Source organism: Moschus berezovskii, chromosome X (assembly GCF_049115385.1).
Source record: "Moschus berezovskii isolate FMDL1 chromosome X, NW_MosBer_1.0, whole genome shotgun sequence".
In the NCBI taxonomy this organism is placed as follows: Eukaryota; Metazoa; Chordata; class Mammalia; order Artiodactyla; family Moschidae; genus Moschus; species Moschus berezovskii.
The window spans coordinates 12,387,344-12,413,167 of record NC_142488.1 but is presented as its reverse complement, the minus strand read 5'-3'; the positions used below and the strand labels follow the sequence as shown (position 1 = coordinate 12,413,167).

At 42.7% G+C, this 25,824-nt stretch overlaps 1 pseudogene; it reads right to left on the bottom strand.

Moving 5' to 3' along the window:
* Positions 1-1,205: 1,205 nt before the first annotated feature.
* Positions 1,206-2,235, bottom strand: LOC129535201 (DNA repair protein RAD51 homolog 4 pseudogene; annotated as a pseudogene).
* Between the last annotated feature and the right edge of the window lie 23,589 nt (positions 2,236-25,824).

Below are 25,824 nucleotides of genomic sequence, written 5' to 3'. Positions count from 1 at the left end.
AGTTCTCCTTCTGTCTTTATCTCCTGATGAACCCCTTAGTCCAGGTGTTATGTCATTTGTAGCTGGACTTTGGCTCTTGGCTCCAGTTTCCATGCTGCTGTCCTGTGCTCAATCACTTAGTCGTGTCTGACTCTTTCGACCAGTTCTTATACATATCTATTAATTTCAACTTTCTGACTGTGTTATAACTATACTTAATGGGAAAGGTCTCCTTACATCTGTGAAAACACAGATTAAAGGTTAGTGATATTTCAAGCAAAACCAGAAAATTATAACCATATTCATCAGTTTACTCAGTCTTATCCATTAATCCTTTTTATTGACAGTTTTATGAAATTGGAGTTTCCATTAGACTTTTAAAATATCTTACCTAGTTTAGCAGTATGATTTAAAAGTCATCAGACACCTGTCCTCAAAATTTCCTTTCTATGACTCTTCCTGAAGATGTGGCATTTCTGCAAAGATCAGCTTAGCTGTCTATGAATGATAAAGTTCTTAGAAAGGCAAAGTTAAAAATCTGATCACAATGCTTCCTGACAAAGAAGCTTATCCCCGCTGTTATGACATTTGACATTTTAACATAACAGCAAAGATTGTAACATTATAGTAGGACGTATCCAAATTTCAGAAACTTTATATAATTTCTACAATGGCTGTATTAATATCATTTATTCATGATGTATAATCTGAAGAGGCTTATCACTCATTTGACAATGCTTTCCATGTAGTTTAACATACAAGCCAATCCTAGTTTTACCTATAGCTATAAAGGAGATCAGTCCTGGGTGTTCATTGGAAGGACTGATGATAAAGCTGAAACTCCAATACTTTGGCCACCTCATGCGACGAGTTGACTCACTGGAAAAGAGTCTGATGCTGGGAGGGATTGGGGGTGGGAGGAGACGGGGACGACAGAGAATGAGATGGCTGGATGGCATCACCGACTCGATGGACATGAGTTTGAGTGAACTTGGGGAGTTGGTGATGGACAGGGAGGCCCGGCGTGCTGTGATTCATGGGGTAGCAGAGAGTCGGACACGACTGGGCAACTGAACTGAACTGATAGATATATTGATATGTAGCATCCTCTCTTGCCAATTACGCTGTTTCTGGAGAGAGGAGCTAAGGACTGAGTTGGCTGCCCAGCCTGAGAGCTTCTCTGCAGCCCCATGGGCTGCTGGCAATGAACAGCACTGCACAGGGGACTTGACAGCCTTGATACCTCTCTCTTTTCCAATCAGCATCTCAGTCATGTGTGATCTCCCTGTAATGCTAGGCTCTCCTCTGGTGCCCCGCAGGTCCCAGTGTTCACTCTTTCTTGGAAACCTGTTGGCAGACGAGGAGATGTGGTCAGACACGCCAGGCGCCGGCAGCCTGAGGCTCCTGCACCTTGGTCAATGTCTAGGAGAAGCCGGGTGCTGGGCACAAAGCTCCAGGAGCATTTGAGGGCAGGTTTGAGCTGCCTGCTGTCCCTGTCTGAGGTCAGGTGGCTGGTCACCGCCACTGCCATGCTGAGGTCCTGGGCCATGGCCTTCAGCTCTTGGGCCAGCTGCAGCGTCAAGGCCAAGCATTCCCTCTGTGAACCTCCCAGAAGTGGGATGAGCACCACAGGGATGGAGTCCGCAACCACCACCTTCAGAGTCCCTGAAGAAGTGCTTGCCTGCTGAATCACAGCACCTGGAAGGTCCTACGGCACCTTAGGCCTCTGGAAGATATCAAATGCAGGCTCCACCTGGATCCTCTGGAGAGCTCCTGCCTGCTCTTCCTGATCCGGGGTTCTGGCCTGAAGTAGCTAGAGGAGGCGGGAGGCTGTGAGGCTGCCATTGGAATCGATGTATAGGATATTCTGTTGCAGGCCATGGGCTACGTTTGCAGCCACCCAAAGACATACCTGGGTTTTACTGCTACCTGGGCCTCCTGTGATTCCAGTCACTTCTCCAGTATAGAGATAAGCATCAAGCAGTTTGTCCAGGCTTCCAATGCCAATGGACAGGATGGTAGTGGAGGTCGTCAGTTCCTTGTACAGATCAGCACCACTGAAGGGGAAAGCTGAGAGCTGAGCTAGCTGCACACACCTCAGGGTGACCAAGACCTTTAAGACAAGCCACATTTCTGGGCTACCTCCTCCAGGTCTGCAGAAACCAGGTTGACCACTGTCTTGATCCCACCACTCTGCAGGAGCTGGACCATGTCCTGGATGAGGCCCGGGCACGGTCTGGCCAGGAGCACACCCATGTTCCCTGGGGGTCCAGGGCTACTCCGCTAAGGCACATATGCCAGGCCCTCTCCAGACACTTTCCCACTCCCACCCCAACCCCTTGGCCCTTTTCTGGACCTGGTGTGGGAGGCAGTGGTAGCATGCATAGTGTGGACCCCATGGCAGCTACTCATTCAACTTCTTTTTTTTTTTCGTTGCGCCATGTTCCTTGTCGGATTTTAGTTCCTGGACCAGGAATGGAACCTGGGCCCTGGCAGTGAAGGTGCCTAACCACTCAAATGACAGGGAATTCCAAACTTTCAATAAGAAACTCCATTAGATCAATTAAGTTTAAACTAATCTCAGCCCAACCATGCATAAAACTCCTTTTTTCACTCAAAACATTTATCTCATTTTTCCACTGTAGTAAAATGTTTCCTTTATTATTTTTAGTAGTTTTAATTACATATTTAAATTTGAATCCTCAAATATTAAAAATCTTAATTTCTAGTGAAGATCAGGAGGCAAGTAATTGTTACCAAAATCTGGAGCAACTATTTTAGATAATTTTCAGAGCATAAGTATTCCTATAAAGTTTACCTAAAAGCTCTTATCTCAATTGCATTTAATTCAGTCAAAAATTTCATCATACCAAGTTATTTTTCTTGCTGACAGGTATTTGCAACAGATATAATAAGACTTTATAGAAATTCTATTAAACCTAGGTGCAGTAAAAGTATTATATTTATCTTGATGATTCTAAAGACATGCCTATATTAATTAGATCAACAAACTAATCTTAATGTCAGGTATTAACTTAATAGAATATTTCCCTGTTCACAGGAACTTGAACTTCATTTTGTCTAGCTTCTTTTATATTTAATTTGTAAGCACCTACTATTAAGTCAATTAAATAGAGCTCTTTGTAAATTTAATTTTGACAACACTTTCCAGAGGTACAGCTATCTCATACGTATATACGTACACAAGCATGTAAACAAGCAATACTAGAGCTCTCATTGCTTCTCTTTAAAAAACTCAGTTATGAATTGGGTATTACAGTATAAACTTGTGCTGTGTTAAGTCACTGTAGTTGTGTCTGACTCTTTGTGACACTATGGACTGTAGCCCGCCAGGCTCCTCTTGTCCATGGGATTTTCCAGGCAAGAATACTGGAATGGGTTGCCATTTCCTCCTCCAGGGGATCTTCCCAACCCAGAGATTGAACCGACTTCTCTTAGTTCTCCCGCACTGGCAGGCAGAAGCCCCACCAATATATATTTACTAGCTTACAAAGAACAGTAGGAATACATTAAAGTTGCTTGCTCAGATGACCAAGGCTTTACTATTTATTCTTGATGAACCCTTAGGAAGCTTATGAATTAAAGTTTGGCAGAGGGAGCATTCCCAGTAGTTATGAGGTTTCTTTTTTTAAAGGTTATTCTTGCATCCTTTTTTCCCCCTTTAGTTCCAAGTAACACAAATGGAAGGCTTTCTAATCTCTCCTTGCTATTCTTTGGAACTCTGCATTCAGATGCTTATATCTTTCCTTTTCTCCTTTGCTTTTCGCTTCTCTTCTTTTCACAGCTATTTGTAAGGCCTCCTCAGGCAGCCATTTTGCTTTTTTGCATTTCTTTTCCATGGGGATGATCTTGGTTCCTGTCTCCTGTACAATGTCACGAACCTCCGTCCAGAGTTCATCAGTCACTCTATCTATCAGATCTAGACCCTTAAATCTATTTCTTACTTCCACTGTATAATCATAAGGGATTTGATTTAGGTCATATCTGAATGGTCTAGTGGTTTTCCCTACTTTCTTCAATTTCAGTCTGAATTTGGCAATAAGGAGTTCATGATCTGAGCCACAGTGAGCTCCTGGTCTTGTTTTTGCTAACTGTGTACAGCTTCTCCATCTTTGGCTGCAAAGAATATAATCAATCTGATTTCGGTGTTGACCATCTGGTGATGTCCATGTGTAGAGTCTTCTCTTGTGCAGGTCAGGAAGCAACAGTTAGAACTGGACATGGAACAACAGACTGGTTCCAAATAGGAAAAGGAGTACGTCAAGGTATTCGACAAAGTATTGTCACCCTGCTTATTTAACTTATATGCAGAGTACATCATGAGGAATGCTGGGCTGGAAGAAGCACAAGCTGGAATCAAGATTTCCGGGAGAAATATCAATCACCTCAGATATGCAGATGACAACACCCTTATGGCAGAAAGTGAAGAGGAACTCAAAAGCCTCTTGATGAAAGTGAAAGAGGAGAGTGAAAAGGTTGGCTTGAAGTTCAACATTCAGAAAACAAAGATCATGGCATCTGGTCCCATCATTTCATGGGAAATAGATGGAAAAACAGTGGAAACAGTGTCAGGCTTTATTTTTCTGGGCTCCAAAATCACTGCAGATGCTGATTGCAGCCATGAAATTAAAAGACGCTTATTCCTTGGAAGGAAAGTTATGACCAACCTAGATAGCATATTAAAAAGCGGAGACATTACTTTGCCAACAGAGGTCCATCTAGTCAAGGCAATGATTTTTCCAGTGGTCATGTATGGATGTGAGAGTTGGACTGTGAAGAAAGCTGATCACTGAAGAACTGATGCTTTTGAACTGTGGTGCTGGAGAAGACTCTTGAGAGTCCCTTGGAGTGCAAGGAGATCCAACCAGTCCATTCTAAAGGAGATCCATCCTGGGTGTTCATTGGAAGGACTGATGCTAAAGCTGAAACTCCAATACTTTGGCCACTTCATGAGACGAGTTGACTCACTGGAAAAGAGTCTGATGCTAGGAAGGATTGGGGGTGGGAGGAGACGGGGACGACAGAGAATGAGATGGCTGGATGGCATCACCGACTCGATGGACATGAGTCTGAGTGAACTCTGGGAGTTGGTGATGGACAGGGAGGCCTGGCATGCTGTGATTCATGGGTTCGCGGAGAGTCGGACATGACTGAGCGACTGAACTGAACTGAACTGAACACAAATGGATTAGATAAGCTCCAGAGAACCCAGGTAGATCATTTGCATCTCAAAGGCACAAGAAGAGAAATGCAAATTCATCCTCTAACTGCTGATACAAAACCCAGCCATCTTGGGCTATTTTCAGGGAACTTTTTTTCCGGTTACCAAATATCCACTTCTATTTAAACAAACAAATAACAGTAATCATCTGCTCACATTTGCATGTCCCACTTTCAGCCAAACCAGGAAGAGAGAAAGGGATTTGGACTCCAGCATGAGATACTCATTCATGTACATAGACACTCCCCTAAAATAAAAGTAATTGCAAAAGGCCCTGTGATATGGGTTTCCCTGATAGCTCAGTTGGTAAAGAATCCGTCTGCAGTGCATGAGACCTGGGTTCGATCTCTGGCTTGGGAAGATCCCTTGAAGAAGGGAAAGGCTACCCACTTCAGTATTCTTGGGCTTTCCTTGTGGCTCAGCTGGTAAAGAATCTGCCTGCAATGCATGAGACCTGGGTTCGATCTCTGGCTTGGGGAGATCCCCTGGAGAAGGGAAAGGCTACCCACTCCAGTATTTTGGCCTGGAGAATTCCACAAACTGTATAGTCCATGGGGTCGCAGAGTCAGACAAGACTGAGCGACTTTTGCTTTCACTATAATAGCTGAGCCATTAGTTCTTAAGATCTTAGGGAATCCTTTTCTTTCATTAATGGGAGGTGTAAGAATGGGTTAGCATAAGAACGGCCATCTTAGAGGCCGGAAAAACCATTTTTACTGAGTATGTGACTTGAGGGAAGAAGAACTAGATAAAACCTGGGAGACAAGTTAATCTTAAGTACCAAGAATGTGGGCAGCTGCGACACTGAAAATTAGGTAAACAGGTCTGATAAGTTTATCTCGTTAAGACACCAGGATAGAGATATGCACAGGTGTGTGTGTGTGTATGTGAAAAATTCCTGTGAGTTAGGTAATTTAGAAATATCATGATTTGAAAATGCTATATAACCCCTTGGCTCTGAGTGCTTGGGGTCCTTGTTGAAACCCGCTGCGTCGGGCGGACACTTGGACCCCAGCTAGCTGGAAATAAACCTCGCTGTGTGTCTTGCATTATCGTGAGTGTCCTCTGTTCCTTTGAGGGAAGGGCGACTCCAGACTCTAACATTTGGGGGCTCGTCCGGGATCCCCAGACCCCTCCTCAAAGAGACAGACAACCTCCGTTACCGAGGTTTGCACAAAAGCCGCGGCAGGAGGTTTGGCCACCTCCTAGAGGGGAGGACTGAAACAGGTCCTCGACAGGAGGGACTGAAACAGGTCTGCCCGGTCCCAATTGAGAATTCTCGTGGAAGGGAAGGAACAGGTTACGACCCCAGAGGCTCCATTACTGGAAGTTGTGGGAGACGTCCCCAACGAAGGGGTGCCTGAACGACGTGTGAATGAGACGGCGCCTGTGAATGTGGTATGGCGGACCGGCTGGTGGGTGTTGAAAAGCTCGGTTCGAATTTGTGTGTTCGCTGGCATTGTATCCCTTGTCTTTTTCTGGCTTCTTTTTGTAACAATAATGGGACAGGCTCAGGTAACGCCTAAGACCCTGCTCCTGAACCACTTCCCTGAAATTCGCGCCACGGCTCGCAATTATGGTGGTGTGAAGTAAAAAAAGGTAAGCGCTTACAAATCAAATAATTCTAAATTAAATAATAAATTCAAGGTTCATGTAAACTGGAAAATATTCAGTGTTAAATACCTGATATTAATGTTTGTTGATCTATCTAATATAGACATGTCTAATAGTCATCAACATTAAGCATATTCTCATTGTACCTAGGTTTAAGTTAAATGTTGTTATATTGTTATATCTGTCACAAGTTTGTTGACAGAGAAATTACCTTGAGTGAAAAAAAAAAAAAACTTCTAAGAAATGTAAATGAGACATGAGCTTTTAGATAAACTCTATTAAGATTAAAAATGTCTGTCTAAAACAGTTTCTCTAGATTTTGGTAACCTGAATTTCTAAGGTTGTGCTAAATTAAGTAACAAAAGTTTATTGAATAGCTAGGTCATTTCCAAATAAAATAAGATTCTGAAACATTCACTACTGAATACTAACTTACAGAAAAACTACAGATTTTAGACTGTTAATAAATAATGTTTGATGCCATCCTGAGATGTTTGCTAAAATTTTTTAAGTTATCACTGGTATTTATGTTCACCAATCTATAGAATGCTAATATAAAGGTCAATTCTTGGTTGCTTAAGGAAAGTATGCTGTGTGTGTTCAGTAAAAAGGTATGAAAAATGAAGTTACATTTTATAGAGGAAAAAGGTAGTAGGTCTAACGTACAGTTGGCTGTTCCAGGATGGGAGAACAAATGGGTACAGAAAGTGATAAAATGGTTTTGTGGAAAGTGGACACCAAGGAAAGAGTTTTGTGTATAAATGCATTTGACAATAGATTTAAGTTTATTTGCCTCTTAAATGGTCTGTTCCATATTTGCCTCTGAAATCCTATATTGTTACTATGGCTGAGTGAATAGCTATTGTTTCACAGTGACCTATAATTCCATCTGACTGAGTGCTCTAAACCTTTCTGATATTTGTTGACAAAACTTCCTAAATCAATCTGATGAAGCACTTTTGGCTTCTAGCTGACTTTGGGATGCTTCAGAGGGCCCCTGAAACATCCCAAAGGGAAATATTACACTAATTGGGTTCAACTTCCATGTTAAATTACATGGGAAGTATTGTCAAGTGAATAATAAGTCTCGGGTATATTGTATGGTAAATGTTACTAATACAGATATCCTAGAAACAATTTATATATAACTTCTGATATATTCAGGTAAAATGTTGCCATAATTCTGATTACTATCTTAAAGTGTTGTCACAGCACTAACCAAGTTTGTTGTGAAAATGCTTCCTCTTCTAGAAGATTTATAAAAAGGACTTTTGGATAAATACAAGTTTCTGAACTGGGTAAGAAATTAAAAGATTCTAGTGAGAAAACTGATGACTGTACAAAGGTTAACAAAAGGACCGAATGAACTGGCAAATGTGCTTATAACTTTTATGGTTTCTGAAAAATTACTGGTTTGAATCTGTGTTTTCCAGATCTTAGGAAACCTTCCCCTCAAACTAATTATGACTTAACAGTAATTTGGTAAAATGGTATTTAATAGAAAAATTGAAGCATTTAACATTTTTCTCTGTCTGACCCCTTCAGAGACTGGAAACTCTTAGGCTTCCAGTAACTTTATCAGATAAACTAAGAAGGTTATCTCACTAACAGGTACAGAAATCTCAGTTTTGGAGACCTTAAGAAAGGGAGGAATTCACTCATATCTGTTAGGCAAAATCTGTGATAAGTCTTTGAGATGACTTTCTCTAGCCCTGAAAGGTTTTAAAGTTAAGTTTGAGACTCCATAAAAGTTTCAGCAAAGCAAAAAAAAAGAAAAGTCTATGGTTATATAAATAATCAGGTCAAGTTTATTGAGAACAGATCTATTTTGTAAAAAAAGTCTTAATCTGGTTATATTTGATAAAAATGAGGGTGATTTTAGGGAGAAAAAGATGTTTCAATGAATGTTGAATCCCAGTTTGTTAATGGAAGTCTGTATCTACTAAGACTCATTTCCTGAATGATCTTTCCTGTTATGTGACATTAGTATGGGATTTTGTTGAGTTCTTCAAGAGCACTCTAGGTTTGTTTCTGAAGCTTGTCTCAGTGATCTATCTTTGGATGAAGATCAGATGCCTCATGACCTGCAACCAGGACTAGAAAAAGACATAATTTAAGGGACTGTCTCCAACCTGGATGGAAGGACTTTTTTCAGAAGAAACCACACTACACCAGGATGAGAAGACGACGACATCAGAGGTAGACAGCTTGCCCAAGATGCTGGACCTGATTCGTATGATCATTTATAACGTTTTCCTGACTTCTTAGACCTCTGCATATAAATCAAATGCTTTTCTACCATAGGCCTGATCCTATGCTAGTTTTAGAAATTAATCCAATTGTCGGGTTTGTAGACATGTAAAAGCTCATTCTGCTTATACAAAAACTCTGTTAGACTTGTGCCATCCTAATGTCCTTAAACCATGGCAACAGTCTGCTTCTAAATTGGAAAATTAAAAACAATAGCTGGAAATCAGAGTCAGGGCTATGGGTTATCCAAGATGGCTGCTTGGCTTTTCCCAGCTCCCTGACAAACCTCATTTTTTATTTGATGGGTTAAAGCCTTCCTGGCTACAGGGTTAATGCCTCCATAATGAAAAATCATGGAATATTAAGTTTGTAAATTGTTAAATTAAGTTTCTAGTTTTGTTAATTAAGGTCTAGTGTTTACTAAGACTCACTGCTGAGACAGTTCCTTGTTACGTGATACTGCTAAAAGATCTAATTAAGTTATTAAAAAGGACACTCTAGGTTAGTTTCTAAGGCTTATCTCAGTAACCAATCTTCAGATAAAGGTCAGATGCTCCATAATGTACAACCAGGAGATTAACACCAGGCTATAGTAATTAAACAAATGAAGTCAGGTGACTTGGGGTATACCAGGCTTTATCTAATAAATGTTCTTGACTTATAATTCTTATTTTACTAATAACTGCTAGCTATGGCTATATTATTTTCTATGTCACTTGTTTCACTGAGCCTGTGATATAATGCTGATACGCAGTTCCATATGAGATCAATAATTGTAATAATGTGACTCTGGGTATGAGAAAAAGCAACAAGAGGGAATATTTTCCTGGATCAGAAGGCTAGTAAGACAGTGGTCCAGAGAGTTTTGCTACTTGCAAGGCCTGGTCCAATTTTAGCACACTGAGTGGCCCATCGCTTCCCTAGACCTGGGAATGAGCCTTCCCAGCACCGCGGGACACAATGGCCATGAAATGGTGTCACATGGTCAGATATGTGGCTATGAAGGGACCCTGCTGACTGGAAGTTGGTACTTGCCAGTTGCCTCTACAAAGAATACGTCACGACCATTGCAAGCTGCTGCAACACCCCCTGAAAGAAGTTCAGGGTGAAAATCAGGAATGAGGCACTCTGTGCTCTGAAAAAACTGGCAGAACAGGCCTTCAGATAGTCAGATCTTTTCAGAAAAAGGTTTTTTGAGTTCCAATTCTTGCATCTTCTCATACCTAGAAAAACACTGACGTCATTAATGGTGACATCTGCTTTGGCTATTAAAAAAAAATTTTTTTTTTATAATTAAAACTCAAAATAGAGTAGCTATGGTTCAGACATCCTGGGAAATAACTATTTCCCAGATAGCCTGAAAAATGATATTATGGGTGTGATTTCAGATTAGATGCTGTGACCTAATATAGAACTTAATGCTCCTGTAATGCATTTTTGCTTCTGTACTTTGCTTGCTGCTTGTAAAACCAAAGTTACTCCATTTTAAGATAAGGTTGTTTTTAAGTAAAGATTCCTAAAATTGTTTTTGAGTAAGGATGTATAATGATCCCTGGATCAAACTCTACCCATGGAGGAAGATTCCTCCATTTGAACAACAGAAAAGGGGGGAATGTAAGAATGGGTTAGCATAAGAACGGCCATCTTAGAGGCCGGAAAAACCATTTTTACTGAGTATCTGACTTGAGGGAAGAAGAACTAGACAAAACCTGGGAGACAAGTTAATCTTAAGTACCAAGAATGTGGGTGGCTGCGACACTGAAAATTAGGTAAACAGGTCTGATAAGTTTATCTCGTTAAGACACCAGGATAGAGATATGCACAGGCGTGTGTGTGTGTGTGTGTGTGTGTGTGTGAAAAATTCCTGTGAGTTAGGTAATTTAGAAATATCATGATTTGAAAATGCTATATAACCCCTTGGCTCTGAGTGCTCGGGGTCCTTGTTGAAACCCGCTGCGTCGGGCAGACACTTGGACCCCAGCTAGCTGGAAATAAACCTCGCTGTGTGTCTTGCATTATCGTGAGTGTCCTCTGTTCCTTTGAGGGAAGGGCGACTCTGGACTCTAACAGGAGGCATTTTCTTTCATTAATGGGAGCATCTCTTAGTTTTGCAAAAATACCTCAAGGGACTATAAGATGGAACAGAGTTCTGATCATCCATACTTAATTATTCATGGCTGGTGTTATCAAAGATCAAGCAAACAATCCAAATCAGTCTCTCAGGGTCACAGTTCCCTAGTCCCAAAAAGGAAGATTCCCAACCAATGCCCCATCAGTCCAAAAGGGGAGAACCCCAACCAATGCCCCCCAAAGATGAAGCTGAATGAATACATCTGTGTACACATTATACCTGTGAGATATTTCTACCTCTTAAAAGTATTATCAAAATTGAATTTATAAAGAGCACAATTTAAAGGTAACTGCTTACAAATTAAATATAAAAAAACCTGACCCAAATGACTTTCAGGTTCACATGAAGTGGGGAATATTTAATATTAAGTTACTCAGTTCAGTTTAGCCGCTCAGTCATGCGATTCATTCTCAGGGAGAATGGAATCAGTTTTAATTTGTTGTTTCCAAATTGTTTGATTTGTATCTGTCTGCTACACTATGACTCTGTCAATATTACTAGCTACATTACTTATAACCTATTTTATAAGATTGTTTGTCTCTTACAGTACCCAGTGTTTAACTATGCCTGCAAGAAAATTGAGGATGAATAAACATCTTGAGGAAATAAATCACATGTATGACTTATTGAATAATTGTAATAGTATGATTTGAGGTATGGGAAGAAACAACAAGGGAAAACATTTTCTGGATCATAATAGACTAGTAAGACATAGGATCCAGAGAATCTTAATTATCAACAGGGCCCAATCCAGAAATTAGCAACTGGAGTGGCCTATCAATAAGAATTTTCATATGATTTGGAGTGAGCCTCCCAGTGCTGTGGGACAAAAATTGGTCATGAAATGTCTCCCAGATATTGGTTGAATTTGGAACCAAGAGGAGGAACTGAGAAATGGAATACTACCTGCCACATCAGTAAACAAAGGATGTCACAGTCATCAGGGAATGCAGCCACCAGCCACCCTCAGCTGGCGAGCCCTGAGGAAGCTCAAGAAGGAAAAGAGCACCTGCTTATCTAGCAGCTATCAGATTGTTGTCACTCCTCATGGTGAGCCCTGAGGGAACTCAGGCTGTGAAACCACAAGATGCTGGCTCCATATAGGTGAGGTGCATATCAAAGGAAGGGTTTCAGCAAACCTAGACTCTTACATATTCCCATATAGAGAAAAGCATTACATTCTTAACATGAGATATCTAGTTTTCCTTTATTAACAATAATCTTTTGTTCCTAAGTATCTGCTGTTTGTTGCAAAACTCATATATATCCTGGCTCCACCCCTGCCCCCCACCTTTGTGGAGCAGTTCTCTGACGGTTACATGAAATGCTGCCTCCTGGGCTTAAAGTCCTAAAACTTTCCACTGAATAAAACATAAACTGTCAACCTTTATGCTGTGAATATATTTTTAGTCAACAATCTTAATACCCCATCCACCCTGGCCTCATAGTTGAACTCAACTAAGGAAAGGGCCATTAGAAAATTTCCTTGGGACTTTCCAAATAGTGCTTAAGAGAAGGCAATCTCTCTCCCTTGGAAGGTGGGACTGGGGAAGTGTGAACCCAAGACTTGCCAGCAACCGTGGCTTCTGTCTCATGGAAAAAATCAATCTAAAGAAAAAAGAGAATGAAATCAATATCAAAAATGGAGAAAATTTTTATGAAATTCAGATCCTTGGTTCCTGTTCTCTCTGAGATCTAGCCATGCTCAGACCTTAACACTGATTAACAAGAGCCAATAAATTCTCCTTTTGCCAAGTTGGATTCTATTTCTTGGGTTCAAAAGATACATATGTTTCAATCAGAAATATTTAGAAAAATCTAAATTTTTTGGAGGTAGATACTCCAACTATGACCCTTTGAAAGGTGGATTAATTCAGCTAAAATAGAGGCTAAGTAGTAAGGTAACTTATCAAGAAAGGTGTGACATTTGTGGAAGATGGTGATGAAAGACTGATCTCCACCCACTCCCCACTTTTCTCTGCCTTTGTCCCTCCCATTAGAAGACCATTTGCGGAAATGCATTTCTCCAAGAAGTGAAAGAAACTTGTATAGTGATAGAAACTTGTATAGTGATATACAGTTTCTTGAAGCTGTCAACTAAAAAATATTCACAACCTAAAGGTGGAGAGTTACGTTTCATTCAGTGGGAATTTTTAGGACTTCAAGCTTGGGATGCAGCATCTCAAGTTACCCTGAGAGAACTACTCCAAAGAGATGAAGGAGGGAGTCAGGATATACAGGAGTTTTGCCACAAAGGGCAGGTAGTCTGAATGTTAAGAGGTTATTGCTAATTAAAGAAAACCAGATAGCTCAAGGAATTTAGTGCTTTTCTGTGTATAGGAAGTTGCAAGAGTCTGGGCTCACTGAAATCCTTCCTTTGATATGCATCTCAGCTATCGGGGCCAGCATCCTGTGTTTTCATATCCTGAGTTCCCTCAGGGCTCACCATAGGGAGTGGCTGCAGTCTGAAGGATGCAGGATGGTAGGTATTCTTTTCTTCCTGAGTTCCCTCAGGGCTCCGCAGCTCACCAGGGAGGTGGTGGCTACAAACACTGAGGACTGTGACATCCTTTGTTTATTCACGTGGCAGGAAATATTCCATTTCCCAAAGCCTTCTAAAATATAGGGGGGAAAAACAACTTTGAATGTAAAAACTAGGAAGAGAGCAAATACTGAAGCATTAACATTGATGTTGTTTATGGCCATTCATGTACAGACGTTTCCATCTGTAAAACATTAATTATAACCATGATTAAGCTCCCCTTGTAAACTGCATATAGATTAATTCAGAGGTAAATATCTGGGTCAATTATTTTCAGTTCACTTCAGTCGCTCAGTTGTGACCGACTCTTTGCGATATATCAGTTAATATTCCCAGGAAATACATTGAGTTATATAACTGATTTTTTATCTAAGTTGGGCAATTTTATTTAGTATTTTAAGTTCTTGTCTTCATGCAATATTTTTGAGGCAAGCCATTGGCTTCCCTGGTGGCTCAGATGGTAAAGAATCCACCTGCAATGAAGGAGACACAGGAGACCTGGGTTCAATCCCTGGGTTGGGAAGATCCCCTGGAGAAGGAAATGGCAACCTATTCCAGTATTCTTGCCTGGAGAATCCCATGGACAGAGTCTGGTAGGTCACAGTCCATGGGGTCACAGAAGAGTTAGACACGACTGAGTGAGTAACTTTTCAAACTATTGGGTTTCATCTCCCTATGTGAAAACTGTGGGGTTATTTTTCCCCCTTCCTAGAGAAACAAAAGGAATCTAACAAGTCCAAATTGGTTTACTGGGAAAGGATGGGAAAATAGAGATGCTGGTCAGTGTGTTGCCACCCAAGAATAGCCCTGCTCCAAGAAGTGGCTTTACTTCCGGGCAAACTGTCCTTCATCTATCTACACAGCCCACAGGCCTCCTCCCAAGGCATGATCTCCTCTCAGCACCTGGCGACATGGAATTTTCATGGCTGCCTGTGCTATCCCTCAAGTCTGTCTCACCCAACACAGGGCACAGCCTGGTTAAAACAGCTGAAACCCCAAGATGGCTTCCTTTTTTAATACGCAGACTGTTTTCTTCAATCTGTTTCACAGGGAGCTTGGAAAAAAATCATAGGTGACAGCAGAGGGCACTATTTCCTACGTTATGCCACTCACCACCTCTGGGAAGGAACTGTGAACTTGTGTTTGTTTTTCTCGGTTCCTGAGGTTGACAATGGGCACACATTCCAGCCTGAGCTAACACACCCATTACTGTTTTGTTGTCTCCTTCCCTTTCTCTACTGCCTCTTTTGTTCTCAGCTGAGTGATCTCATATTTGGAAAAACACAGAGCAGAAAGTCAGGGTGGCTGGCAGCAGCCTTGCTGGAAGAATACCTGAACAGAGGAAGATATATTTTCTGTAGAGCTTCCTGTGCTCAGAAGGCGCGAGAAGTCCTACTTCTCTACAGAGGCCAAACTGTGTGGTTGAGATCTGTGTTGGGTGTGCCCCCCATCACCCTAAGGGAACGCAGACAGGAAGCTGTAAAATCTGGAGCATTCCTCCCCTTAGCCTCTACTCCCCATCTGTTCCTGCTGTCTCTATGCCACAATAAATGTCACACAGCACATGTTGGGGTCAGCATAAGGGACACTTGAGAAGAAGCAACTTGAGAATTGTGGGTGCATGTAACTCACAAATTCCCCCAATAGAAAAGCTGTTCCTGCAGCAACTGGGAAATGCAGAGAGCATTATGGCCAGAAGGAAAATGGGAGAAATCACTACAGAAAATGGAAGATTTGACATATTTTCCTAGGAGACCTTCACAGGACAAAGACATGGGTAGGAAAATATTTGTTCTCTGGGTCAGGCAGCTTTCTATATTTATTCTAGATAGATTGCCCAATTCCTTTATTGGATTCTTTTTATTTCTGTGCTATTGTCATTTGATCTGGACTTCTCAGTCTGCCCTCTTCCCCCTACAAAGAGGGTTATAGGATTCCCATATAAGGCAACAGGTTCCTGCCTGTCACTGCATGTGATCATGGCTGGGCTATGTGTCAGGGAACCAGAGAAACAGAAAAACCACAACCTTTTTTGGAAGGCCTCCTGCCTTTCTGCATGCAGAAATGTGAGGACTGCTTCAGTGACTCATCCCCTCAAGGTTGAGAGGAGGGTGAATTTTACCTTACATGTCTTTCAACTTACAGGTTTAGCGGTGAATGTTGCCAATCAGAGCAGGGTGTGTATTTACCACCATTCATTTAGCATGCTTCCTGTAATCTGGGGAGACAACACATGAGAAATGTCTCCTGTCAGCATTCTCTCCCGTTGGACTGCCTGGTACTCTCTTTCTTATCATGACATCATCTGCTAACCAAAGATGAATGTGCCTGGGCAGTGGAAACGTCCTAACTGAGAGTCACCATCTATGTGATCTCCTACTACAAAATGCTTTCCTAAAAATGCTAGTAACCTTTTCTAAAAACACTAGGCCTTCCTAAAACTCTTGCCCTAAACTTTTTCAGATGCTGATGGCAGTGGAAAGAATTGTGGGCCAGCACAGTTGACCTGGGCTTCCCTTGTAGCTCAGCTAGTAAAGAAGTCGTCTGCAATGCGGGAGGCCTGGGTTTGATCCCTGGGTTGGGAAGATCCCCTGGAGAAGGGAAAGGTTTCCCACTCCAGTATTCAGGCCTGGAGAATTCCATGGACATGTATAGTCCATGGGGTTGCAAAGAGTCAGACACGACTGAGTGACTTTCACTCACAATTGACTTAGGGTACGCGCATGTACTATAGACCTCACAAGGTACAAGCAGATTGATGCAACATGTAAAGAAAAATCCGGTAACATGTTCGGTGTTTTTTGAAACAACAGCTAAGATGAATTCTAGGCATGCCCCAAACTTCTTCAACTCTTTCTAAAACCTTATTTTAAACTTTGCTCCAAGGACCAGTTACTCATAGGGCACCACTCCTTTTTACCTTCTTTCTCTCCAGCAATTTTTTCCTTCTGATTATAATTGATTTAAAGAGAAGACCAAATTTATATTTCTTTGGTTCCATTCAGTGTCCAGCAGCTACAGATTGCTGCTGCTGCTGCTGAGTCACTTCAGTCATGTCCGACTCTGTGTGACCCCATAGACGGCAGCCCGCCAGGCTCCCCCGTCCCTGGGATTCTCCAGGCAAGAACACTGGAGTGGGCTGCCATTTCCTTCTCCAATGTGTGAAAGTGAAAAGTGAAAGTGAAGTCACTCGGTCATGTCTGACTCGTAGCGACCCCATGGACTGCAGCCTACCAGGCTCCTCCGTCCATGGGATTTTCTAGGCAAGAGTACTGGAGTTATGAGTGTCCAATTAACAACTGTCGAAAGAACGTAATTAGAAGAACTACTCCTGACTCTTTGTTCTGGGCAAAGGGAAAAATGAATCTCTATATTTTTTCCTTTGCTTTACAGAAACTAGAAGGGGGTGGGAGCCTTGCCTAAGAATTTGTTCCAATCCCAGGTAAAGAGAAATATGTGATTCAAGTCCTGAGCCAAGCCTTTGTATAACCAAAGGTAAAAATGAAGGATACATGGCATTGCTGTTTGGAATGGTTCGATCACAGGATTTGTTTCCTAGGTATTGAGATGTTCCTGGGCTTCCCAGGTGGTGCTAGTGGTAAAGAACCCACTTGCCAATGCAGGAGACATAAGAGACGCGGGTTTGATCCCTGGGTCAGGAAGATCCCCTGAAAGAGGGCATGGCAACCCACTCCAGTCTTCTTGCCTGAAGAATTCAATGGACAGAGGAGCCTGGTGGGTTACAGTCCATAGAGTGGGACACAACTGAGCAACTTAGCAAGCAAGCGGTAAGTGACATATATATGAACGTTTCACCTCCTATATTTTCCTCAGCCCTGTGACCAGGACCCTGCGCATTCCCCCACCTTAGCCCAGGCCTAAGGCTGTGGCCAGAAGCAGCAGGAGCTGTCTGTGTTCTGCGCTCCCACCTTGCCACCCTCCAGTGTTTCGTTGAAACAACAGTGCACATAGCCATGGGCTTCCCAGGCTAGCCAAGAAAGGCTGTTTCCTAAAGTTTCCCAGACACTGGGAAAAGAATTCTTTTCTTTTAGCTTAAGCATCTGAGCTTGGCATTAGGATGACTAGACGTTGGAAAGGTAGGCTCAGAGCCTATCGCCCATGAATCACTGTTCCGATGAAACTGTGCTTTTAGAATTCTGAAAATATTAGCACAATGTTTTGGAACACAATCTCTTTGTGAGCTGGCTGTGGCCTTGGTTTGGCCTGTGCTCTGCGGTATGTGTGTCCAGGATGTCCTCTTTATTATTACAGTAGCCCTTTGGTTGTCTGTATTTGCATAAATGGGGTGCAGTGAAGAATAGGTTGCTTTAGAATTTGAAGCATTGGTTCCAAGATTTTCTGGCAGAGGAGAGCACCTGTTCTCTGTCACTGATTCAGGGGAGCGATCTTGTCATCTCAACCTGTTTAATGTTCTTGGGGTGTTTTGGACAGAAGGCCAAGCTTCTCATTAATCTGGGCCGTGCTGTTGCTGGGCAGTGGTGATGTACTGTGGATGTGTATGTTCTTGCCCAGGCAAAAGGACAGGTGTGACTGAACTGTTGGGTGGATTTATTTGGCTCTTTCTTAGTGTTGCCAAGAGGGCAGAGCCTGTAGAGAACTGACATAACTTCAAGTGGCAGACCAAAGGTGAAGAAAGTACAAAAAGCACACAAATTATGTGATGGATGCTGTACAGTCAAATGAATAGGACAATTATATAAGAAATGGGGCCAAAGTAAACTCGTGAACCCTTAGCCTGCTTCTCACTTGCAGTGTCCTAGAAGTTCAAATATGCCAACAAAGGAAAGCACAAACCACGCCGCAATCGGATTCAGTCACAGAGCTACAGACCAAACGAGGGAGTCCAACTGCCCAGGAAATCTGTTTCCCTCCCTGCTCCTGTTCATTTCAATAAATTTCTTAGTCACTCTTGTGAGATAATTTTAAAAATAGGAGATCTGCAAGGCACTGGCAGGCTACTTGTTGACAAGCTAAAACTGTTAGACACTGATTGTTCCAATGAGGGGGAGAAAACCAACAGAAGTTTCTAGCCTGTGTGGCAAGAGCAACCTTTTGGGCATATATTCCTCTTCCTATCAGCATTTTCTTTCTCATCAGTTCCAAGATTTGATGGGTAAGATTCATTTTTATTCCATGAAGGAGTCTTCTGGTGTGTTCCGACAGTTCTGGAACAGGGGTTGACAAACTTTTTCAGTAAGTATTTGAGGTTTTGTGGGCATGCAGTCTTCCTCCCAATTAGTCAGCTCTATATAACATAGACACAGACAGTACATAAACAAATTGTCATGTCTAGGTTCCATCAAACTTTACTTACATAAACAAGTAGTGGGCTGGATTTAGTCTGCTTAAAGTTTGCCTACCCCTTCTATACATCTTGAACTGAATGATGGTTTCATAATTACAGTCAGTCCTTCCTATCTGCAGGGCCCACATCCATGAATCCAACCTACTGCCAAATGAAAATATTTTTTGAAAGTTCCAGAAAGTTCCAAAAAGCAAAGCTGGAATTTGCTGAGTGATGGCAACCATTTACATGACATTTACCTTGTATTTACAACCATTTACATAGCATTTACATTGTATTATGTGTAAGTATTCTAGAGATGATTTAAAGTATATGGGACTATACAGAAGTTATGTGCAAATATTTTATGTAAAGGACTTGAGCAACCACAGACTTCTGCATCAGCATGGTGTCCTGGAGCCAGTCCCCCATGGATACCATTGGGCAATTGCATATACTTATGAAACATTCCACCAAGCCATGGTACACGTAAGATTTTGTGCATTTATGTAAATGTTATGACTTCATTTTTTTTAAAGAAAAAAAATGAGATAAAACTTTGAGAAGTTTTATCTTTGAGATAAAACTTTTCCTTTTTAATAGACACAGTGTCATAGACCATCTGGTGAATTCTTCTTAAACTAGTGTCTGGGAATTCCTAGATCCAGTGGTTAGGACTCCATGCTCTCACTGATGAGGGCCCAGGCTCAATCCCTGGTATGTGAATTAAAATCCCATGAGAGGTGCAGTGTGGTCAAACCCCTACCCCCCCAAAAGAAAGCACAAAAACTGGTACCTGCCACAGATAGGACATTGATTCAGCAACTTGTAACAGGAAGCCACACTGCAGCGGTTGTTGTTCTCTAGTTGCTCAGTTGTGTCAGACTCTTTTCAACCCCACAGACTGCAGCACGCTGGGCTTCCCTGTCCTTCACTATCTCCTAGAGCTTGCTCAAACTCATCTCCATCGAGTCGGTGATGCCATCCAACCATCTCATCCTCTATCGTCCCCTTCTCCTCCTGCCTTCAATCTTTCCCAGCATCAGGGTCTTTTCCAATGAGTTGGCCCTTCGCATCAGGTGGTCAAAGAATTGGAGCTTCAGCATCAGTCCTTCCAATGAGTATTAAGGGTTGATTTCCTTTAGGATGGACTGGTTGGACTCCTTGCAGTCTAAGGAACTCTCAAGAGTCTTCTCCAACACCACAGGTCAAAAGCCTCAATTCTTCGGTGCTCAGCCTTCTTTATGGTCCAACTCTCACATCTGTACATGACTACTGGAAAAACCATAGCTTTGAGTAAATGGACCTCTGTGGGCAAAGTGATGTCTCTACTTTTTAATATGTTGTCTAGGTTTGTCTAGCAGTGGTTGAGAAGTTTGATTTTTCTCTCTCTCAGCAGCTCTGCACCTTAGGGATCCAGCCTCCTTCTCCCATGGCCCTGTGACATAGTTTGTCACCTGTGCCTACATGGAAAAGGGAAAGGGTGGGGTACAGCCTTTCTCTTTTAATGTACATCATTTCTTCTCTCATCCCACTAGCCACAATGTAGCCACTTGGCCATACTTAGCCACTTGGCCATATCTAGCTCTGAAGAAATCTGGATTTTTAGACTTTATTCTGGGTAGCCATGAATCAAATAAAGACTGGGCATTTTGTTATTCTGGAAGAAGGGCAGAACAGATATTGGATGTCAACCAGCAATCTAACCTTCGTCTGCCAGGGAATATGGTGCCTATCTCCCCAATGGCTTTCACAAGGCAGTTATCTGGGTGTCCATCGCATATGCCAATGACAAATTAGGGCTTATATGAAAATGGCCACTTTGCAGATTCTAAGTCAGAGGCACTAGAGAAGATAAACAGTGCTATGCTTATATTTATTTCACCACTTGTAATTATATTCTCATGTAATTACAATGTCATTAAACTTTGACATCCTTCAAAATGAAACAGAGCCTGTTCTCTTGGGGGGCGGGGCGAGATTTTTAAACAGGTTGGATAACTATCAGTGTGTGGGTGGTCACCCACTATAATGAATCTAGAAGTCACGTTAGTGATGATAGCATCTTACTCCAATCCCCAGGCCAGCACTGGCTTCTTCATGATCCCGGGGAACTCACTGCTCTGCAGAAAGGCAGTCAGGAACCTGAGAGGTGCAGGTGGTGAGGCCTTTGAACAGGACACATCTGCTCTGCAGCCTGGAGGCCAGGCTTGGTGGGAGCCTGTAGGGGAGGGCAGGGTCTCTGGGCTGCTGGAAGGAGGCCTGGGCTCCGGGCTTCATGTGCTGCTAACTACAGCGAGTCTCAGGTCCTCATCTATTATATGCTGAGTATTCCCACATTCTTAGAGTTAAGAGCTGAAGTGATTTTTGGATCTCTCCCCATGAAGTCTTGCAAGCCGCTCTAACTCCGCTTGTCAAAACAGAATTTACTATGTACCTTCCAAATCAGCTCTGGTCTAGTGCCCATTCCATCTCATTATTTTGAAATGAATGCAGTTAGTGTTTGAAATGTCTCTGGGTCTGGCTTTAGCTGTTGCCTCTGGCTGGAAATTCTTTTTTTCCTTATTTTCGGGGTCAACGGGTCTTTCTTCCAAACAGGGATCCCCTCCACTATGAAGTCTTCCCTGACACCCTTTCTTCCTCTCATTGGGCTAAGGGCCCCTTCTCTGGGCTACCGCACTCTCTTGGACACACTGTGCTGGCCTCATGTTTCCTCTCTGTCTCCTCCTCTTGAGGAGTAACTTGAATGATCTCTTTCTGAATTTCCACTGTACCTCCAGTGCTGGGCACCGCACCTGCCACGTGGCAGGTGACGATGCATGTTGGTGGCTCTTGAGTAATCTTTTGACATGAGGAGACTTGGTGACTTTCCAGTGATGCTTCCAATCGTAAAATGTTAGGACTCACAATGCCCAGTGTTGGGCATTGTGTCTGAAATATTCTGTTGACTAAAAAAACAATGCACAACCTCAAGGAGAGTTATGCTTCATCTGGCGAACAAAACTGAGGACTCGAGCCCAGAAGACAGTGTCTCAGCCAGCTCTGAGGGACTGCTGTGAAGAGGTAAGGGAGGAGTCAGGATACATAGGAGTTTTGCAACAAAGACCAGGTAGTCGGAACATCAAAAGATTACTGTTAATTAAAGAAAACCAGACATCTCAGGTTAATGAATTTACCTGGGAAGATGCAAGAGTCTGGGCTCACTGAAATCATTCCTTTGATGTGCACCTCAGGGCCAGTATCCTGTTTTTCTCCATCCTGCATCCCCTCTCGGTGGACACCTGAGGTCGGCTACGGTGGCTGAGGGCTTGATGGCTGCAACTTCCTTTGTTTACTGATATATTTCAGGTGACATAGTTCAGTCACAGTTGTAAGCACAGTGTTGAGAGAAGTTGGGATCGTATGTCTCCGGCCTCTTGTTTGTGGAAAAGCTGAGGTCTCCCCGGCCTCCCTGACTCAGAGGATCAGGCTCCAGCAGGTAATTAGGACAACAGAGTTACAGACCCGGTGTCCGATGCACATTGCCAAGCTGTCTTACAGATACCGTAACAGACACCAGAGAGAGAAAGCTGACTGCATGATGAGCAGACTGCAGCCACACCATAAACTCTTCCATCCGGAGCAGCACTGAGCCCATGACAGTTTCCAAGAACTGGCCTTAAAAGAGAATGGGATTAACATGACTGCTTATAACCATTTACATCTTTGCGGGCATCAAGATCACTGTAGTTTGCTCTGCCCATCTCTGTAAACGGGCAAGTACTACTGTCCGCAAAGAGATGCTATAGACCCACATCAATAGCTTCCACTCTGTGAAGACAGCACCCTATCAGCACGAAATTACAGATCTTCATCCACGATCACACAGAAATGGAGTGATGTTCTGACAAGTGGGGATTTATAAGCAGTTTTTGGCAGGAAAAAGCTCTTTGCAGGAAAGTACTCTCTGCAGGAGGCCCCTTTGTCTTGTCACTAACCTTAAACCAGGCACCTCCATGCTCTAGCACATCCTTCAAATCTCTTGATCACACAATACCTGGCCTAACTAGTTGGTTCTTTTCTCTAGATCAAAGAAGCAGAAAGGAAGGATAAGTCATTAACAAACAACCAGATCTCTTCCTTAGCTTCCCTTCCTTCAGTTACCTGGGGGAACAACCTACATGAACAAGAGAGCCTCTGGAGAAAATCACAAGAAGTCAATGAGCCTGCATGCAGTGGAGGAGGTGATGATTCTGACCACCCCCCCATCTCAATCATTAACTCGGATGACGTCTCTTTTTCCTTTTAAAAACTTTCATAGCTAAGCAGAATCTTCGGGGGTGGTTTTGGGGGGATGCTGAGTCTACCATCTCTGCAGATTGCCGACATTCTGCTTAAAATTTAACTTTCCTTCCTACCAACATTTGTCTCTCTGTCTGCAGTATCGATTTCCGAGTAGCGAGTGGCTGGACCTGAATCAGTAACAACCTGCTCTTTGACTGGTGTGACAGACTGAAATGAAGTGAGAGGGACGGTTTCTGCTAGTGTGCTTTGGGCAAAGTACTTGACCTCTTTGAGTCTTGGCATCTTTACATGCAAAATGTAAGTCATTATATCCGAGACAGAGTCTGTGGGAATTAAATGACACTGTTTAAAAGAGTGGAGAGGGAGCATAGCATAGTGGTTAAAGCAAACACTTGGGAGCCAGATGGAGTTCAAATCCCAGCCTTGATACTTAAAAGCTGTGTGACTTAAGGTAAGCTGCTAAACCTCTCTGTGCATCACATCCCTTCTCTGTGAAGTGACCATAGTAATAGCATTTTCCTTATAGGTGTGTTGAGATGCTGAGGTGAGTTCTTGTATGTCAAGCACTGTCCTAGACTGCCTGGCACAGAATATGTGCTATATGAGAGTTGCTCTTATTTGTTCGCACAATACTTAATGCAGAGCCTGTTCATAGCTGGAATTTAGTAAAGGTTGGGGTTTTTTTCTCCTGCCCCCTTTCCCTTCTTCTAGCACTCTTACCCTTCCTTCCAATCCTCTCACAGCCTGTTTGCTATACCCAGTAACAATCCCAAAGGGAAGATTTCTTTTGGAAAAATAAGGTGATTCAGAAATGACCTCTCATTTCTGGGTTCTGCTGCTGCTGCTGCTGCTAAGTCACTTCAGTCGTGTCTGACTCTGTGCGACCCCATTGACGGAAGCCCACCAGGCTCCCCCATCCCTGGGATTCTCCAGGCAAGAACACTGGAGTGGGTTGCCATTTCCTTCTCCAATGCATGAAAGTGAAAAGTGAAAGTGAAGTTGCTCAGTCGTGTCCGACCCTTAGCGACCCCACGGACTGCAGCCTACCAGGCTCCTCCGTCCATGGGATTTTCTAGGCAAGAGTACTGGAGTGGCTTGCCATTGCCTTCTCCGGTCTGGGTTCTACTCTGTCACAAATCTGCCCCAGACGTGTTACCTGCCAATGCCCACTGCCCTCTTCTCCTGGAAAGCACCCCCTTTCACGTCTCTTCTTCAATCCAGGAAGCTGAATTAGGCTATTCTCTGCTCACAGATGGGCCTAGGAATCAGTCAATTCAGAGGTCGGCCAGAACCCTAAAATAGGTCTGCTGGGAACAGACACACTGAGTCACTGAGATTTCACCTTTCAAGATTTGGAACTAGCCATATAGAAAGAATCTGTCCTCACCCTGATACCCAAACCAGACAAAGACAACCACCAAAAAAAGAAAATTATAGGCCAATATCTTTGATGAAAATAGATTAAAAACTCTTGACAAAATATTAGCAAATGAAGTCCAACAATACATAAAAAAGACCATGACCAACTACGATTCATCCCAAGTTCACAAGAATGGTTCAATACACCAATCAATGTAATACACCTCATAAAGAAAAGAAGAGATACAAAAAGAAAAAAACAAGAATCTGCTAGTTCGAAGCGTAGAATGATAGCTGGGGCAATCTGTGGAGACTAGCTGGGTTGTGTTAGTGGTGGAGAACTTGAATGAAGACCCCAGGGCTGGGACAGCAACCTGCAGGCTCTGAGACACAGAAGTATTGGTATCTGTGACCCTCTATCTCCCTTACCTGAGCCAGGTATGTTCCAATATCCAACCTGTCTTATTTTAGTAGACTGAAGGAGCAAAAAACTTCTTGCAGCCAAAAGACTTGATGTAAAAGAATTTGAGAAGTCATGTAAAAGACTCTATGTAAAAGTTTTTGCAGCCAAAAGACTCCATGTAAAATAAATATGAGGGCTTCAAAGCAAACCTGCTGAGACACGACCTGAGCGGATTTAGAGCTGGGGGAAAGAGATGAAGGCTCTGTGCAGTACTCTGATGCCTTCTAAGCAACCTTTAAGATACCAACTTATAAAGTCAGGTTTTTCCAAAAGAGATAATCAGCAATCTCCCAGGCCATAACATTGAGATGGTGACTGTAAAGGAATAGTTCTGTAGATGGCTCAGGCCATATCTGTGCCCAAATGCTGCTAATGAATGACAGCCATACTGAAGACAGTGTCTGAGTATCTTTCCTTTATTCAACGTTGTGGGGACTAATGAGCTCTTTTCCTGGGTGATGGAGTCCCTTTGATTTATGGTCCTGATTCATGGAAGAGTAGTAAGGAGACTCCCCCTCCATTAAAATGGAAGGGTCTTTTGGTTTCTTGGGCTTCCCTGGTGGCTCAGCTGGTAAAGAATCCTCCTGCAATGCAGGAGACCTGGGTTTGATCCCTGGGTTGGGAAGATACCCTGGAGAAGGGAAAGGCTACCCAC